The following is a 17,713-nucleotide window of genomic DNA, read 5'->3' on the forward strand; positions in this document are numbered from 1 at the left end:
AGAGACAAAAGAAGAGTAGTTTGTATTCCTGGTTTCAACGACAGGTATACAGAATTTTTTTCTTTTAAAAAAGCATCTTACTCTCGGAAGTAGAAAGAAAATAAAGAATGTCACTTCAGTTCCCCTTGCTTTTTAACACGCAAAATTTAAATTAACATTCGCTTAAGTTGTTTCAATCATATGTGTAATTGAATTTTTAAAAAAATATTAAAAATTAAATAAAAATGAATATGAGGGAACTATCACACAGGTAACTCACGATTATCAACACTTTTCGCTGTATTCAACGCAAGATATGTCAATGGATGTCCCTCCATTTGATTCTGCAAATCAGATGGAGAATATACCTGATGACCGAGAAATGTCAATGGTTCTTAAGAACAAAGTAACTTAGCAGATAAAAACGTAAAAGATCAAACCACTTCTTCTTAGTTTAGTGACACACAGGTTGATAGCTTCTTTATATTGTGCATCATGTAACACTGAAATAGTGTTTTTGATCTGAGAAGGTAAACTAGTGTTGACCACGACACTCGAAACATATTTCGTTCCACTCTTCGTTGAACGTGTGGAGATGATTTTTCGTGGAGGAAAGACTCTTTCTACCGCTATTTCATCTCGTAATTTTAAATTTTCTGTTTGGTTTGGTATATAAGCTTCCAAAATTTCAACTCACAGTCAGCATCCTGAAAAGAACCAGATTCACGAGAAAACGCATCAAACCGCACAATCACAAAAGTCTTGGCCAGTGAGGGGATCGAACCCACGACCTTCGCGTTATTAGCACGACGCTCTAACCAACTGAGCTAACCGGCCACGACGACAAAGGCTGCAATTTCTTTTTTTAAAATCTAGAATATATACTGACTCGATCAAAATTTATAGCTGATTTACGCGTTGATGCGTCTATTTAAATACCATGGCATCTTAAGAATCGACCAATGATTATCATAATACCAGAAAGAGTCATCAGATCATTCAAAGCATTAATAGTTGTATTTTCGAAGTAAAAATGAATCTTTTCTCGCCCGAACAGGGACTCGAACCCAGGACCGTTAGGTTAAAAGCCTAACGCTCTACCGACTGAGCTTTCCGGGCTGGCAACAATTGGCCTGGACATAAAATTTCTGTTCAAAGTCATTTCTCAGCACGTGCACACAATTACATGTATAATTTAAGGACGAAAGTATGTACCCCTGACATCAAGGGAATAATAAGGTTTTTAAGAGGCTGTGTGATCACCACGGACAGAGATACAAGCTCTGCGACCTAATTCTATGCTTCTCAAATCTCATGTATCTCAATGTCTACGTCTTTCCATACCGTTTTAAACGTGCTTAATAGCATTCAACTCGAAGCAACAGGCAGGCCAGTCCATTCACCGACTATTCTGTGTTCTCAAGAGCTTCACTACCTTTATTTTTCGATGCGGCCACTCATTGTCACCCACTAATAAAAAGTTGTAGCCGATCACCCATCTGAAAAAAAGCACATCGGCAGAAGCGCAGTCTACAATAACCTTCACCGGTAAATGTACCGCGTTAATACATAATAGGGGTTCGTATGTAAATGACATATCATATTTTCTCATACAAAAACACCGGAACATCAAAATGATCATGTTAGACAATGTTTCTGGATTCATTGTATGTTCTCACTTCTCGTGAGAAGAGTATATGTGCTCAGTTACTAGTCACATTGAGTCTGCTTTCATCGGAGATTGGAATGCGAAACAACTCCTCGGTCACTCGTGATGTTGTTGGAACAATACCAATCGTTTCCACCAGTGTGACAGTGTCAACGAAATGTAACGCATTGGATTTAGGGAATGAGATCATTCCCATGCAGTCGACATACTATGACAAGCGTGAGATTGGGCACCTTGGAGACCTCTTAAATGTGGTTGCATTTGTATCGCCACCCGGATAACTCAGTTGGTAGAGTGTTATGCTTTCAGCCTAACGATCCAATGGTCAAATCACTTTTTTTTGAGATGTTGCGTTTGTCTTTACTTTTAAAATATCGAATATTAATGTCTTGAATAATTTAAAGACTATTTCTGCTATTATGACAATTAATGATTGATCCTGAAGATGGTACGGAATTTAAATAGGCATATCAAAGCATAAAATAGGTGTTTATTTTGATCGAATAAACACTTTTTTCTCCCGAAAAGAAATGAAACTTTAACTTACGACAAGCGAAATGTCTCAAGTCTTATAAGCAACAGCAGTCTATGAAAGGTTTTGATCTCAAACACTGTTTTAGTGTCCGATGATTTACAGTAACTCCTCGTCTCTCGTCTCATGCTCAACGATGAACTCCCTCGTGTTTATATGAATAGCTTTCGCGGCATTGATATAGGATACTTGAGATCGACTCTCAGAGGTAGCTCATGCGTTCCGGATACCACGTAAAGCTTTCGGTGCAAGTATGTTATAGCATGGTTGCTGAACGGAACGCTAAATTAAATCAATTCATCTCGATTCCGTGGGCAATACTAATTGAATTAAGATTACTTAAAGGACCACAGAGACAAGTGTTCCGGTTGGGACGATTCAAAAACAAAAGGGAAAGAGGATAAAAACCATATTCTTAAAACAGAAAGGTATAGGATTCGTGTGTCTATTCGAGCGATCGTTTCCATTTTCAAAAAAAGTTACTATGCATTGAATGATATAAGAAATATTTATGCTAATATGACAATTAATGATCCTAAAGGTGATATGGAATTGAAATTGGTGCACCAAATTCTAGAAGAAATATTTTTATTAAATTTGTGGTCAAACACACGTTATTAGACCAAAATAGACTTCAGACTTATGAGAACTCAATGATAAAACTGATCGTAGCAGATCTATCTATAACTTCGGGTTGTAATACTGGAAAAGATCAAAGTTGAATCTTATTCTTGAAACTACATGAAAAAGCTATTTATTGCTATCTCTGTTACTTTAACATTTTTTGCTATATGAAGATAAGTAAACGGTTCATAGAATTTCTGGTTGCAATAAAGGAATGAAATCCGAAGTGGAGCTTACTTTTGGGACATTTAATGGATGTTAACTGGATGCTACTCACTATCTATTATAGCTTTTGTTCAATTGCGATCAACATTGTAACCTCAAATTCTTTACTTCTATAATTGTGGTTTGTATAGATTGTTAACGGAGGAAAAAGAACAATTTCCTAAGAGGCTGAAACGATTCGAAAAGACCTTTTCTCCCTATCTCTTACCGGTTTTGGTCTATGTTGATCAACGTTCAAATGGGACATCACTCAATTTCTACCACTTCCAGTTTCAACAGAGATTTAACGGATTAAATGGAGCTTATCATTGGGGTGCAAAATTTATTTTATGAAGCCATATTTGCGTTGCGCAATGGTCCTGAACGTATTCACCTTTAATGTTTATTTACTTTGCAACCACATTGTACTATTTTCTTACTATTGTTTTTCCTAATTTAGTGATTGAGTTCGTTGAATAAGCCATGGTATTGGAAAGGGTAAATACATTAAAATATGATATTGCTGTAGCTTCACTACTACCAAGTACCCATCAACGACTCTCTGACACTTACAATGATGATGTGTTCAGCATAAAAGTTGATGTTTATAGCAAGTGGTTGTTTGTGAAAGCACGCACAGAAGCACTACGTGAAGATGCTGTACGTCATTCTGAAGGAATGATGTATATTACCGGTACAGATGAGAAACATGCAGTATCAATTTTCTGGACTGATGTTTAAATTGTTACCATTAAGTTATTATGTACTCTAATGGAACTAGCAAATTCAGAAATTAGCCATGATAAATACCTGATAACTGTATTCCCTAGATCATGAATTTGCAATACGAACGGGACATAAGCTAATATGCACAGAAGTTTGAAGACCTATTCCATATTTTGTGCTTACACAAGAACAAAAGTTTGGTCTAGCATATTGCTATAAGATAAGGACATGTCTCAAGTACAATAAGACATATGTATATTCGAATTGCCCGCTTCGAGTTTCCACTGATCCTAACAGTTATTCTGGAAAAGTAGTTCCTACAATTAGAAATAGTAACCCTTCAGAACTGTTATGCCTAAATTTGATAGCATGCCAATTTATCCTATCAACTGGAATAAGGTATAAAGTACAATTTCGAGCCTACCTAAACCATGCCAGGTAACTGTGACCATTATCGACAGTTTTCGTTGCATTCAATGCAAAAGATATCAATTTATGTCCTTCTATGTCATTCTGCAAATTAGATGGAGAATATACCTGATAACCGAGAAATGTCAATGGCTCTTAAGAACAAAGTAACTTAGCAGATAAAAACGTAAAAGATCAAACCACTTCTTCTTAGTTTAGTGACACACAGGTTGATAGCTTCTTTATATTGTGCATCATGTAACACTGAAATAGTGTTTTTGATCTGAGAAGGTAAACTAGTGTTGACCACGACACTCGAAACATATTTCGTTCCACTCCTCGTTGAACGTGTGGAGATGATTTTTCGTGGAGGAAAGACTCTTTCTACCGCTATTTCATCTCGTAATTTTAGATTTTCTGTTTGGTTTGGTATATAAGCTTCCAAAATTTGAACTCACAGTCAGCATCCAGAAAAGAACCAGATTCACGAGAAAACGCATCAAACCGCACAATCACAAAAGTCTTGGCCAGTGAGGGGATCGAACCCACGACCTTCGCGTTATTAGCACGACGCTCTAACCAACTGAGCTAACCGGCCACGAAGACAAAGGCTGCAATTTCTTTTTTTAAAATGTAGAATATATACTTACTCGATCAAAATTTATAGCTGGTTTACGCTTTGATGCGTCTATTTAAATACCATGGCATCTTAAGAATCGACCAATGATTATCATAATACCAGAAAGAGTCATCAGATTATTCAAAGCATTAATAGTTGTATTTTCGAAGTAAAAATGAATCTTTTCTCGCCCGAACAGGGACTCGAACCCTGGACCGTTAGGTTAAAAGCCTAACGCTCTACCGACTGAGCTATCCGGGCTGGCAATAATTGGCCTGGACATAAAATTTCTGTTCAAAGTCATTTCTCAGCACGTGCACACAATTACATGTATAATTTAAGGACGAAAGTATGTTTCGGTAACTTAATGTATGCTTTGGCATATATTGCTGAAGTTTAAACCCTACGTAAAATGTAGTTCTACACTAAAGTATGATTCAAGAAACAACAGAAAAAACACACGTGGTTAGAAGAACGTAGATGACGCTTTTAAACAGATCCAATAACTTCATTGAAAGCACTGTAACTCATGATGTATCCCTGACATCAAGAGAATAATATGGATTTTAAGAAGCTGTGTGATCACCACGGACAGAGATACAAACTCTGCGACCTAATTCTATGCTTCTCAAATCTCATGTATCTCAATGTCTACGTCTTTCCACACCATTTTAAACGTGCTTAATAGGATTCAACTCGAAGCAACAGGCAGGCCAGTCCATTCACCGACTATTCTCTGTTCTCAAGAGCTTCACTACCTTTATTTTTCGATGCGGCCACTCATTGTCACCCACTAATAAAAAGTTGTAGCCGATCACCCATCTGAAAAAAAGCACATCGGAAGAAGCGCAGTCTACAATAACCTTCACCGGTAAATGTACCGCGTTAATACATATAGGGGTTCGTATGTAAATGACATATCATATTTCCTCATACAAAAATACCGGAACATCAAAATGATCATGTTAGACAATGTTTCTGGATTCATTGTATGTTGTCACCTCTCGTGAGAAGAGTATATGTGCTCAGTTACTAGTCACATTGAGTCTGCTTTCATCGGAGATTGGAATGCGAAACAACTCCTCGGTCACTCGTGATGTTGTTGGAACAATACCAATCGTTTCCACCAGTGTGACAGTGTCAACGAAATGTAACGCATTGGATTTAGGGAATGAGATCATTCCCATGCAGTCGACATACTATGACAAGCGTGAAATTGGGCACCTTGGAGACCTCTTAAATGTGGTTGCATTTGTATCGCCACCCGGATAACTCAGTTGGTAGAGTGTTATGCTTTCAGCCTAACGATCCAATGGTCAAATCACTTTTTTTTGAGATGTTGCGTTTGTCTTTACTTTTAAAATATCGAATATTAATGTCTTGAATAATTTAAAGACTATTTCTGCTATTATGACAATTAATGATTGATCCTGAAGATGGTACGGAATTTAAATAGGCATATCAAAGCATAAAATAGGTGTTTATTTTGATCGAATAAACACTTTTTTCTCCCGAAAAGAAATGAAACTTTAACTTACGACAAGCGAAATGTCTCAAGTCTTATAAGCAACAGCAGTCTATCAAAGGTTTTGATCTCAAACACTGTTTTAGTGTCCGATGATTTACAGTAACTCTCGTCTCTCGTCTCATGCTCAACGATGAACTCCCTCGTGTTTATATGAATAGCTTTCGCGGCATTGATATAGGATACTTGAGATCGACTCTCAGAGGTAGCTCATGCGTTCCGGATACCACGTAAAGCTTTCGGTGCAAGTATGTTATAGTATGGTTGCTGAACGGAACGCTAAATTAAATCAATTCATCTCGATTCCGTGGGCAATACTAATTGAATTAAGATTACTTAAAGGACCACAGAGACAAGTGTTCCGGTTGGGACGATTCAAAAACAAAAGAGAGAGAGGATAAAAACCATATTCTTAAAACAGAAAGGTATAGGATTCGTGTGTCTATTCGAGCGATCGTTTCCATTTTCAAAAAAAGTTACTATGCATTGAATGATATAAGAAATATTTATGCTAATATAACAATTAATGATCCTAAAGATGATATGGAATTGAAATTGGTGCACCAAATTCTAGAAGAAATATTTTTATTAAATTTGTGGTCAAACACACGTTATTAGACCAAAATAGACTTCAGACTTATGAGAACTCAATGATAAAACTGATCGTAGCAGATCTATCTATAACTTCGGGTTGTAATACTGGAAAAGATCAAAGTTGAATCTTATTCTTGAAACTACATGAAAAAGCTATTTATTGCTATCTCTGTTACTTTAACATTTTTTGCTATATGAAGATAAGTAAACGGTTCATAGAATTTCTGGTTGCAATAAAGGAATGAAATCCCAAGTGGAGCTTACTTTTGGGACATTTAATGGATGTTAACTGGATGCTACTCACTATCTATTATAGCTTTTGTTCAATTGCGATCAACATTGTAACCTCAAATTCTCTACTTCTATAATTGTGGTTTGTATAGATTGTTAACGGAGGAAAAAGAACAATTTCCTAAGAGGCTGAAACGATTCGAAAAGACCTTTTCTCCCTATCTCTTACCGGTTTTGGTCTATGTTGATCAACGTTCAAATGGGACATCACTCAATTTCTACCACTTCCAGTTTCAACAAAGATTTAACGGATTAAATGGAGCTTATCATTGGGGTGCAAAATTTATTTTATGAAGCCATATTTGCGTTGCGCAATGGTCCTGAACGTATTCACCTTTAATGTTTATTTACTTTGCAACCACATTGTACTATTTTCTTACTATTGTTTTTCCTAATTTAGTGATTGAGTTCGTTGAATAAGCCATGGTATTGGAAAGGGTAAATACATTAAAATATGATATTGCTGTAGCTTCACTACTACCAAGTACCCATCAACGACTCTCTGACACTTACAATGATGATGTGTTCAGCATAAAAGTTGATGTTTATAGCAAGTGGTTGTTTGTGAAAGCACGCACAGAAGCACTACGTGAAGATGCTGTATGTGATTCTGAATAAATGATGTATATTACCGGTACAGATGAGAAACATGCAGTATCAATTTTCTGGACTGATGTTTAAATTGTTACCATTAAGTTATTATGTACTCTAATGGAACTAGCAAATTCAGAAATTAGCCATGATAAATACCTGATAACTGTATTCCCTAGATCATGAATTTGCAATACGAACGGGACATAAGCTAATATGCACAGAAGTTTGAAGACCTATTCCATATTTTGTGCTTACACAAGAACAAAAGTTTGGTCTAGCATATTGCTATAAGATAAGGACATGTCTCAAGTACAAGAAGACATATGTATATTCGAATTGCCCGCTTCGAGTTTCCACTGATCCTAACAGTTATTATGGAAAAGTAGTTCCTACATTAGAAATAGTAACCCTTCAGAACTGTTATGCCTAAATTTGATAGCATGCCAATTTATCCTATCAACTGGAAAAAAATAAATCTTTGAGTTTTCCGTCCCACGGTTATGCCGGTTAGGCTAAAGGAGACGGTGATTATGAGAGATGAGTGAAATGGTGGAATGAAGAAAGTGGGAGGAAACTGGAGAACCCCGAGAAAACCCACGAGCATCCTATCAACTGGAATAAGGTATAAAGTACAATTTCGTGCCTACCTAAACCATGCCAGGTAACTGTGACCATTATCGACAGTTTTCGTTGCATTCAATGCAAAAGATATCAATTTATGTCCTTCTATTTCATTCTGCAAATTAGATGGAGAATATACCTGATGACCGAGAAATGTCAATGGCTCTTAAGAACAAAGTAACTTAGCAGATAAAAACGTAAAAGATCAAACCACTTCTTCTTAGTTTAGTGACACACAGGTTGATAGCTTCTTTATATTGTGCATCATGTAACACTGAAATAGTGTTTTTGATCTGAGAAGGTAAACTAGTGTTGACCACGACACTCGAAACATATTTCGTTCCACTCCTCGTTGAACGTGTGGAGATGATTTTTCGTGGAGGAAAGACTCTTTCTACCGCTATTTCATCTCGTAATTTTAGATTTTCTGTTTGGTTTGGTATATAAGCTTCCAAAATTTGAACTCACAGTCAGCATCCAGAAAAGAACCAGATTCACGAGAAAACGCATCAAACCGCACAATCACAAAAGTCTTGGCCAGTGAGGGGATCGAACCCACGACCTTCGCGTTATTAGCACGACGTTCTAACCAACGGAGCTAACCGGCCACGATGACAAAGGCTGCAATTTCTTTTTGTAAAATGTAGAATATATACTTACTCGATCAAAATTTATAGCTGGTTTACGCTTTGATGCGTCTATTTAAATACCATGGCATCTTAAGAATCGACCAATGATTATCATAATACCAGAAAGAGTCATCAGATTATTCAAAGCATTAATAGTTGTATTTTCAAAGTAAAAATGAATCTTTTCTCGCCCGAACAGGGACTCGAACCCTGGACCGTTAGGTTAAAAGCCTAACGCTCTACCGACTGAGCTATCCGGGCTGGCAATAACTGGCCTGGACATAAAATTTCTGCTCAAAGTCATTTCTCAGCACGTGCACACAATTACATGTATAATTTAAGAACGAAAGTATGTTTCGGTAACTTAATGTATGCTTTGGCATATATTGCTGAAGTTTGAACCCTACGTAAAATGTAGTTCTACACTAAAGTATGATTCAAGAAACAACAGAAAAAACACACGTGGTTAGAAGAACGTAGATGACGCTTTTAAACAGATCCAATAACTTCATTGAAAGCACTGTAACTCATGATGTATTCCTGACATCAAGAGAATAATATGGATTTTAAGAAGCTGTGTGATCACCACGGACAGAGATACAAACTCTGCGACCTAATTCTATGCTTCTCAAATCTCATGTATCTCAATGTCTACGTCTTTCCACACCATTTTAAACGTGCTTAATAGGATTCAACTCGAAGCAACAGGCAGGCCAGTCCATTCACCGACTATTCTCTGTTCTCAAGAGCTTCACTACCTTTATTTTTCGATGCGGCCACTCATTGTCACCCACTAATAAAAAGTTGTAGCCGATCACCCATCTGAAAAAAAGCACATCGGAAGAAGCGCAGTCTACAATAACCTTCACCGGTAAATGTACCGCGTTAATACATATAGGGGTTCGTATGTAAATGACATATCATATTTCCTCATACAAAAATACCGGAACATCAAAATGATCATGTTAGACAATGTTTCTGGATTCATTGTATGTTGTCACCTCTCGTGAGAAGAGTATATGTGCTCAGTTACTAGTCACATTGAGTGTGGTTTCATCGGAGATTGGAATGCGAAACAACTCCTCGGTCACTCGTGATGTTGTTGGAACAATACCAATCGTTTCCACCAGTGTGACAGTGTCAACGAAATGTAACGCATTGGATTTAGGGAATGAGATCATTCCCATGCAGTCGACATACTATGACAAGCGTGAAATTGGGCACCTTGGAGACCTCTTAAATGTGGTTGCATTTGTATCGCCACCCGGATAACTCAGTTGGTAGAGTGTTATGCTTTCAGCCTAACGATCCAATGGTCAAATCACTTTTTTTTGAGATGTTGCGTTTGTCTTTACTTTTAAAATATCGAATATTAATGTCTTGAATAATTTAAAGACTATTTCTGCTATTATGACAATTAATGATTGATCCTGAAGATGGTACGGAATTTAAATAGGCATATCAAAGCATAAAATAGGTGTTTATTTTGATCGAATAAACACTTTTTTCTCCCGAAAAGAAATGAAACTTTAACTTACGACAAGCGAAATGTCTCAAGTCTTATAAGCAACAGCAGTCTATCAAAGGTTTTGATCTCAAACACTGTTTTAGTGTCCGATGATTTACAGTAACTCTCGTCTCTCGTCTCATGCTCAACGATGAACTCCCTCGTGTTTATATGAATAGCTTTCGCGGCATTGATATAGGATACTTGAGATCGACTCTCAGAGGTAGCTCATGCGTTCCGGATACCACGTAAAGCTTTCGGTGCAAGTATGTTATAGTATGGTTGCTGAACGGAACGCTAAATTAAATCAATTCATCTCGATTCCGTGGGCAATACTAATTGAATTAAGATTACTTAAAGGACCACAGAGACAAGTGTTCCGGTTGGGACGATTCAAAAACAAAAGAGAGAGAGGATAAAAACCATATTCTTAAAACAGAAAGGTATAGGATTCGTGTGTCTATTCGAGCGATCGTTTCCATTTTCAAAAAAAGTTACTATGCATTGAATGATATAAGAAATATTTATGCTAATATAACAATTAATGATCCTAAAGATGATATGGAATTGAAATTGGTGCACCAAATTCTAGAAGAAATATTTTTATTAAATTTGTGGTCAAACACACGTTATTAGACCAAAATAGACTTCAGACTTATGAGAACTCAATGATAAAACTGATCGTAGCAGATCTATCTATAACTTCGGGTTGTAATACTGGAAAAGATCAAAGTTGAATCTTATTCTTGAAACTACATGAAAAAGCTATTTATTGCTATCTCTGTTACTTTAACATTTTTTGCTATATGAAGATAAGTAAACGGTTCATAGAATTTCTGGTTGCAATAAAGGAATGAAATCCCAAGTGGAGCTTACTTTTGGGACATTTAATGGATGTTAACTGGATGCTACTCACTATCTATTATAGCTTTTGTTCAATTGCGATCAACATTGTAACCTCAAATTCTCTACTTCTATAATTGTGGTTTGTATAGATTGTTAACGGAGGAAAAAGAACAATTTCCTAAGAGGCTGAAACGATTCGAAAAGACCTTTTCTCCCTATCTCTTACCGGTTTTGGTCTATGTTGATCAACGTTCAAATGGGACATCACTCAATTTCTACCACTTCCAGTTTCAACAAAGATTTAACGGATTAAATGGAGCTTATCATTGGGGTGCAAAATTTATTTTATGAAGCCATATTTGCGTTGCGCAATGGTCCTGAACGTATTCACCTTTAATGTTTATTTACTTTGCAACCACATTGTACTATTTTCTTACTATTGTTTTTCCTAATTTAGTGATTGAGTTCGTTGAATAAGCCATGGTATTGGAAAGGGTAAATACATTAAAATATGATATTGCTGTAGCTTCACTACTACCAAGTACCCATCAACGACTCTCTGACACTTACAATGATGATGTGTTCAGCATAAAAGTTGATGTTTATAGCAAGTGGTTGTTTGTGAAAGCACGCACAGAAGCACTACGTGAAGATGCTGTATGTGATTCTGAATAAATGATGTATATTACCGGTACAGATGAGAAACATGCAGTATCAATTTTCTGGACTGATGTTTAAATTGTTACCATTAAGTTATTATGTACTCTAATGGAACTAGCAAATTCAGAAATTAGCCATGATAAATACCTGATAACTGTATTCCCTAGATCATGAATTTGCAATACGAACGGGACATAAGCTAATATGCACAGAAGTTTGAAGACCTATTCCATATTTTGTGCTTACACAAGAACAAAAGTTTGGTCTAGCATATTGCTATAAGATAAGGACATGTCTCAAGTACAAGAAGACATATGTATATTCGAATTGCCCGCTTCGAGTTTCCACTGATCCTAACAGTTATTATGGAAAAGTAGTTCCTACATTAGAAATAGTAACCCTTCAGAACTGTTATGCCTAAATTTGATAGCATGCCAATTTATCCTATCAACTGGAAAAAAATAAATCTTTGAGTTTTCCGTCCCACGGTTATGCCGGTTAGGCTAAAGGAGACGGTGATTATGAGAGATGAGTGAAATGGTGGAATGAAGAAAGTGGGAGGAAACTGGAGAACCCCGAGAAAACCCACGAGCATCCTATCAACTGGAATAAGGTATAAAGTACAATTTCGTGCCTACCTAAACCATGCCAGGTAACTGTGACCATTATCGACAGTTTTCGTTGCATTCAATGCAAAAGATATCAATTTATGTCCTTCTATTTCATTCTGCAAATTAGATGGAGAATATACCTGATGACCGAGAAATGTCAATGGCTCTTAAGAACAAAGTAACTTAGCAGATAAAAACGTAAAAGATCAAACCACTTCTTCTTAGTTTAGTGACACACAGGTTGATAGCTTCTTTATATTGTGCATCATGTAACACTGAAATAGTGTTTTTGATCTGAGAAGGTAAACTAGTGTTGACCACGACACTCGAAACATATTTCGTTCCACTCCTCGTTGAACGTGTGGAGATGATTTTTCGTGGAGGAAAGACTCTTTCTACCGCTATTTCATCTCGTAATTTTAGATTTTCTGTTTGGTTTGGTATATAAGCTTCCAAAATTTGAACTCACAGTCAGCATCCAGAAAAGAACCAGATTCACGAGAAAACGCATCAAACCGCACAATCACAAAAGTCTTGGCCAGTGAGGGGATCGAACCCACGACCTTCGCGTTATTAGCACGACGTTCTAACCAACGGAGCTAACCGGCCACGATGACAAAGGCTGCAATTTCTTTTTGTAAAATGTAGAATATATACTTACTCGATCAAAATTTATAGCTGGTTTACGCTTTGATGCGTCTATTTAAATACCATGGCATCTTAAGAATCGACCAATGATTATCATAATACCAGAAAGAGTCATCAGATTATTCAAAGCATTAATAGTTGTATTTTCAAAGTAAAAATGAATCTTTTCTCGCCCGAACAGGGACTCGAACCCTGGACCGTTAGGTTAAAAGCCTAACGCTCTACCGACTGAGCTATCCGGGCTGGCAATAACTGGCCTGGACATAAAATTTCTGCTCAAAGTCATTTCTCAGCACGTGCACACAATTACATGTATAATTTAAGAACGAAAGTATGTTTCGGTAACTTAATGTATGCTTTGGCATATATTGCTGAAGTTTGAACCCTACGTAAAATGTAGTTCTACACTAAAGTATGATTCAAGAAACAACAGAAAAAACACACGTGGTTAGAAGAACGTAGATGACGCTTTTAAACAGATCCAATAACTTCATTGAAAGCACTGTAACTCATGATGTATTCCTGACATCAAGAGAATAATATGGATTTTAAGAAGCTGTGTGATCACCACGGACAGAGATACAAACTCTGCGACCTAATTCTATGCTTCTCAAATCTCATGTATCTCAATGTCTACGTCTTTCCACACCATTTTAAACGTGCTTAATAGGATTCAACTCGAAGCAACAGGCAGGCCAGTCCATTCACCGACTATTCTCTGTTCTCAAGAGCTTCACTACCTTTATTTTTCGATGCGGCCACTCATTGTCACCCACTAATAAAAAGTTGTAGCCGATCACCCATCTGAAAAAAAGCACATCGGAAGAAGCGCAGTCTACAATAACCTTCACCGGTAAATGTACCGCGTTAATACATATAGGGGTTCGTATGTAAATGACATATCATATTTCCTCATACAAAAATACCGGAACATCAAAATGATCATGTTAGACAATGTTTCTGGATTCATTGTATGTTGTCACCTCTCGTGAGAAGAGTATATGTGCTCAGTTACTAGTCACATTGAGTCTGCTTTCATCGGAGATTGGAATGCGAAACAACTCCTCGGTCACTCGTGATGTTGTTGGAACAATACCAATCGTTTCCACCAGTGTGACAGTGTCAACGAAATGTAACGCATTGGATTTAGGGAATGAGATCATTCCCATGCAGTCGACATACTATGACAAGCGTGAAATTGGGCACCTTGGAGACCTCTTAAATGTGGTTGCATTTGTATCGCCACCCGGATAACTCAGTTGGTAGAGTGTTATGCTTTCAGCCTAACGATCCAATGGTCAAATCACTTTTTTTTGAGATGTTGCGTTTGTCTTTACTTTTAAAATATCGAATATTAATGTCTTGAATAATTTAAAGACTATTTCTGCTATTATGACAATTAATGATTGATCCTGAAGATGGTACGGAATTTAAATAGGCATATCAAAGCATAAAATAGGTGTTTATTTTGATCGAATAAACACTTTTTTCTCCCGAAAAGAAATGAAACTTTAACTTACGACAAGCGAAATGTCTCAAGTCTTATAAGCAACAGCAGTCTATCAAAGGTTTTGATCTCAAACACTGTTTTAGTGTCCGATGATTTACAGTAACTCTCGTCTCTCGTCTCATGCTCAACGATGAACTCCCTCGTGTTTATATGAATAGCTTTCGCGGCATTGATATAGGATACTTGAGATCGACTCTCAGAGGTAGCTCATGCGTTCCGGATACCACGTAAAGCTTTCGGTGCAAGTATGTTATAGTATGGTTGCTGAACGGAACGCTAAATTAAATCAATTCATCTCGATTCCGTGGGCAATACTAATTGAATTAAGATTACTTAAAGGACCACAGAGACAAGTGTTCCGGTTGGGACGATTCAAAAACAAAAGAGAGAGAGGATAAAAACCATATTCTTAAAACAGAAAGGTATAGGATTCGTGTGTCTATTCGAGCGATCGTTTCCATTTTCAAAAAAAGTTACTATGCATTGAATGATATAAGAAATATTTATGCTAATATAACAATTAATGATCCTAAAGATGATATGGAATTGAAATTGGTGCACCAAATTCTAGAAGAAATATTTTTATTAAATTTGTGGTCAAACACACGTTATTAGACCAAAATAGACTTCAGACTTATGAGAACTCAATGATAAAACTGATCGTAGCAGATCTATCTATAACTTCGGGTTGTAATACTGGAAAAGATCAAAGTTGAATCTTATTCTTGAAACTACATGAAAAAGCTATTTATTGCTATCTCTGTTACTTTAACATTTTTTGCTATATGAAGATAAGTAAACGGTTCATAGAATTTCTGGTTGCAATAAAGGAATGAAATCCCAAGTGGAGCTTACTTTTGGGACATTTAATGGATGTTAACTGGATGCTACTCACTATCTATTATAGCTTTTGTTCAATTGCGATCAACATTGTAACCTCAAATTCTTTACTTCTATAATTGTGGTTTGTATAGATTGTTAACGGAGGAAAAAGAACAATTTCCTAAGAGGCTGAAACGATTCGAAAAGACCTTTTCTCCCTATCTCTTACCGGTTTTGGTCTATGTTGATCAACGTTCAAATGGGACATCACTCAATTTCTACCACTTCCAGTTTCAACAGAGATTTAACGGATTAAATGGAGCTTATCATTGGGGTGCAAAATTTATTTTATGAAGCCATATTTGCGTTGCGCAATGGTCCTGAACGTATTCACCTTTAATGTTTATTTACTTTGCAACCACATTGTACTATTTTCTTACTATTGTTTTTCCTAATTTAGTGATTGAGTTCGTTGAATAAGCCATGGTATTGGAAAGGGTAAATACATTAAAATATGATATTGCTGTAGCTTCACTACTACCAAGTACCCATCAACGACTCTCTGACACTTACAATGATGATGTGTTCAGCATAAAAGTTGATGTTTATAGCAAGTGGTTGTTTGTGAAAGCACGCACAGAAGCACTACGTGAAGATGCTGTACGTCATTCTGAAGGAATGATGTATATTACCGGTACAGATGAGAAACATGCAGTATCAATTTTCTGGACTGATGTTTAAATTGTTACCATTAAGTTATTATGTACTCTAATGGAACTAGCAAATTCAGAAATTAGCCATGATAAATACCTGATAACTGTATTCCCTAGATCATGAATTTGCAATACGAACGGGACATAAGCTAATATGCACAGAAGTTTGAAGACCTATTCCATATTTTGTGCTTACACAAGAACAAAAGTTTGGTCTAGCATATTGCTATAAGATAAGGACATGTCTCAAGTACAATAAGACATATGTATATTCGAATTGCCCGCTTCGAGTTTCCACTGATCCTAACAGTTATTCTGGAAAAGTAGTTCCTACAATTAGAAATAGTAACCCTTCAGAACTGTTATGCCTAAATTTGATAGCATGCCAATTTATCCTATCAACTGGAATAAGGTATAAAGTACAATTTCGAGCCTACCTAAACCATGCCAGGTAACTGTGACCATTATCGACAGTTTTCGTTGCATTCAATGCAAAAGGTATCAATTTATGTCCTATGTCATTCTGCAAATTAGATGGAGAATATACCTGATGACCGAGAAATGTCAATGGCTCTTAAGAACAAAGTAACTTAGCAGATAAAAACGTAAAAGATCAAACCACTTCTTCTTAGTTTAGTGACACACAGGTTGATAGCTTCTTTATATTGTGCATCATGTAACACTGAAATAGTGTTTTTGATCTGAGAAGGTAAACTAGTGTTGACCACGACACTCGAAACATATTTCGTTCCACTCCTCGTTGAACGTGTGGAGATGATTTTTCGTGGAGGAAAGACTCTTTCTACCGCTATTTCATCTCGTAATTTTAGATTTTCTGTTTGGTTTGGTATATAAGCTTCCAAAATTTGAACTCACAGTCAGCATCCAGAAAAGAACCAGATTCACGAGAAAACGCATCAAACCGCACAATCACAAAAGTCTTGGCCAGTGAGGGGATCGAACCCACGACCTTCGCGTTATTAGCACGACGCTCTAACCAACGGAGCTAACCGGCCACGATGACAAAGGCTGCAATTTCTTTTTGTAAAATGTAGAATATATACTTACTCGATCAAAATTTATAGCTGGTTTACGCTTTGATGCGTCTATTTAAATACCATGGCATCTTAAGAATCGACCAATGATTATCATAATACCAGAAAGAGTCATCAGATTATTCAAAGCATTAATAGTTGTTTTTTCGAAGTAAAAATGAATCTTTTCTCGCCCGAACAGGGACTCGAACCCTGGACCGTTAGGTTAAAAGCCTAACGCTCTACCGACTGAGCTATCCGGGCTGGCAATAATTGGCCTGGACATAAAATTTCTGTTCAAAGTCATTTCTCAGCACGTGCACACAATTACATGTATAATTTAAGGA

The 17,713-nt window shown here is 36.7% G+C and overlaps 10 non-coding genes across 10 annotated transcripts; all 10 read right to left on the reverse strand.

Moving 5' to 3' along the window:
- Positions 1-742: 742 nt before the first annotated feature.
- Positions 743-816, reverse strand: TRNAI-AAU (transfer RNA isoleucine (anticodon AAU)). Its single transcript has one exon. It is a non-coding gene; the product is annotated as a tRNA-Ile (tRNA).
- Positions 817-1,025: 209 nt separating this feature from the next.
- On the reverse strand, positions 1,026-1,098 carry TRNAK-UUU (transfer RNA lysine (anticodon UUU)). The gene has a single exon. It is a non-coding gene; the product is annotated as a tRNA-Lys (tRNA).
- Positions 1,099-4,666: 3,568 nt separating this feature from the next.
- Positions 4,667-4,740, reverse strand: TRNAI-AAU (transfer RNA isoleucine (anticodon AAU)). The gene has a single exon. It is a non-coding gene; the product is annotated as a tRNA-Ile (tRNA).
- Positions 4,741-4,949: 209 nt separating this feature from the next.
- Positions 4,950-5,022, reverse strand: TRNAK-UUU (transfer RNA lysine (anticodon UUU)). The gene has a single exon. It is a non-coding gene; the product is annotated as a tRNA-Lys (tRNA).
- A 3,898-nt stretch (positions 5,023-8,920) lies between these two features.
- Positions 8,921-8,994, reverse strand: TRNAI-AAU (transfer RNA isoleucine (anticodon AAU)). Its single transcript has one exon. It is a non-coding gene; the product is annotated as a tRNA-Ile (tRNA).
- A 209-nt stretch (positions 8,995-9,203) lies between these two features.
- Positions 9,204-9,276, reverse strand: TRNAK-UUU (transfer RNA lysine (anticodon UUU)). The gene has a single exon. It is a non-coding gene; the product is annotated as a tRNA-Lys (tRNA).
- A 3,898-nt stretch (positions 9,277-13,174) lies between these two features.
- On the reverse strand, positions 13,175-13,248 carry TRNAI-AAU (transfer RNA isoleucine (anticodon AAU)). The gene has a single exon. It is a non-coding gene; the product is annotated as a tRNA-Ile (tRNA).
- Positions 13,249-13,457: 209 nt separating this feature from the next.
- On the reverse strand, positions 13,458-13,530 carry TRNAK-UUU (transfer RNA lysine (anticodon UUU)). The gene has a single exon. It is a non-coding gene; the product is annotated as a tRNA-Lys (tRNA).
- A 3,744-nt stretch (positions 13,531-17,274) lies between these two features.
- On the reverse strand, positions 17,275-17,348 carry TRNAI-AAU (transfer RNA isoleucine (anticodon AAU)). The gene has a single exon. It is a non-coding gene; the product is annotated as a tRNA-Ile (tRNA).
- A 209-nt stretch (positions 17,349-17,557) lies between these two features.
- TRNAK-UUU (transfer RNA lysine (anticodon UUU)) lies at positions 17,558-17,630 on the reverse strand. The gene has a single exon. It is a non-coding gene; the product is annotated as a tRNA-Lys (tRNA).
- Positions 17,631-17,713: the final 83 nt, after the last annotated feature.

Source organism: Thermobia domestica, chromosome 15 (genome assembly GCF_964235325.1).
Source record: "Thermobia domestica chromosome 15, izTheDome1.hap1.1, whole genome shotgun sequence".
Lineage (NCBI taxonomy): Eukaryota > Metazoa > Arthropoda > Insecta > Zygentoma > Lepismatidae > Thermobia > Thermobia domestica.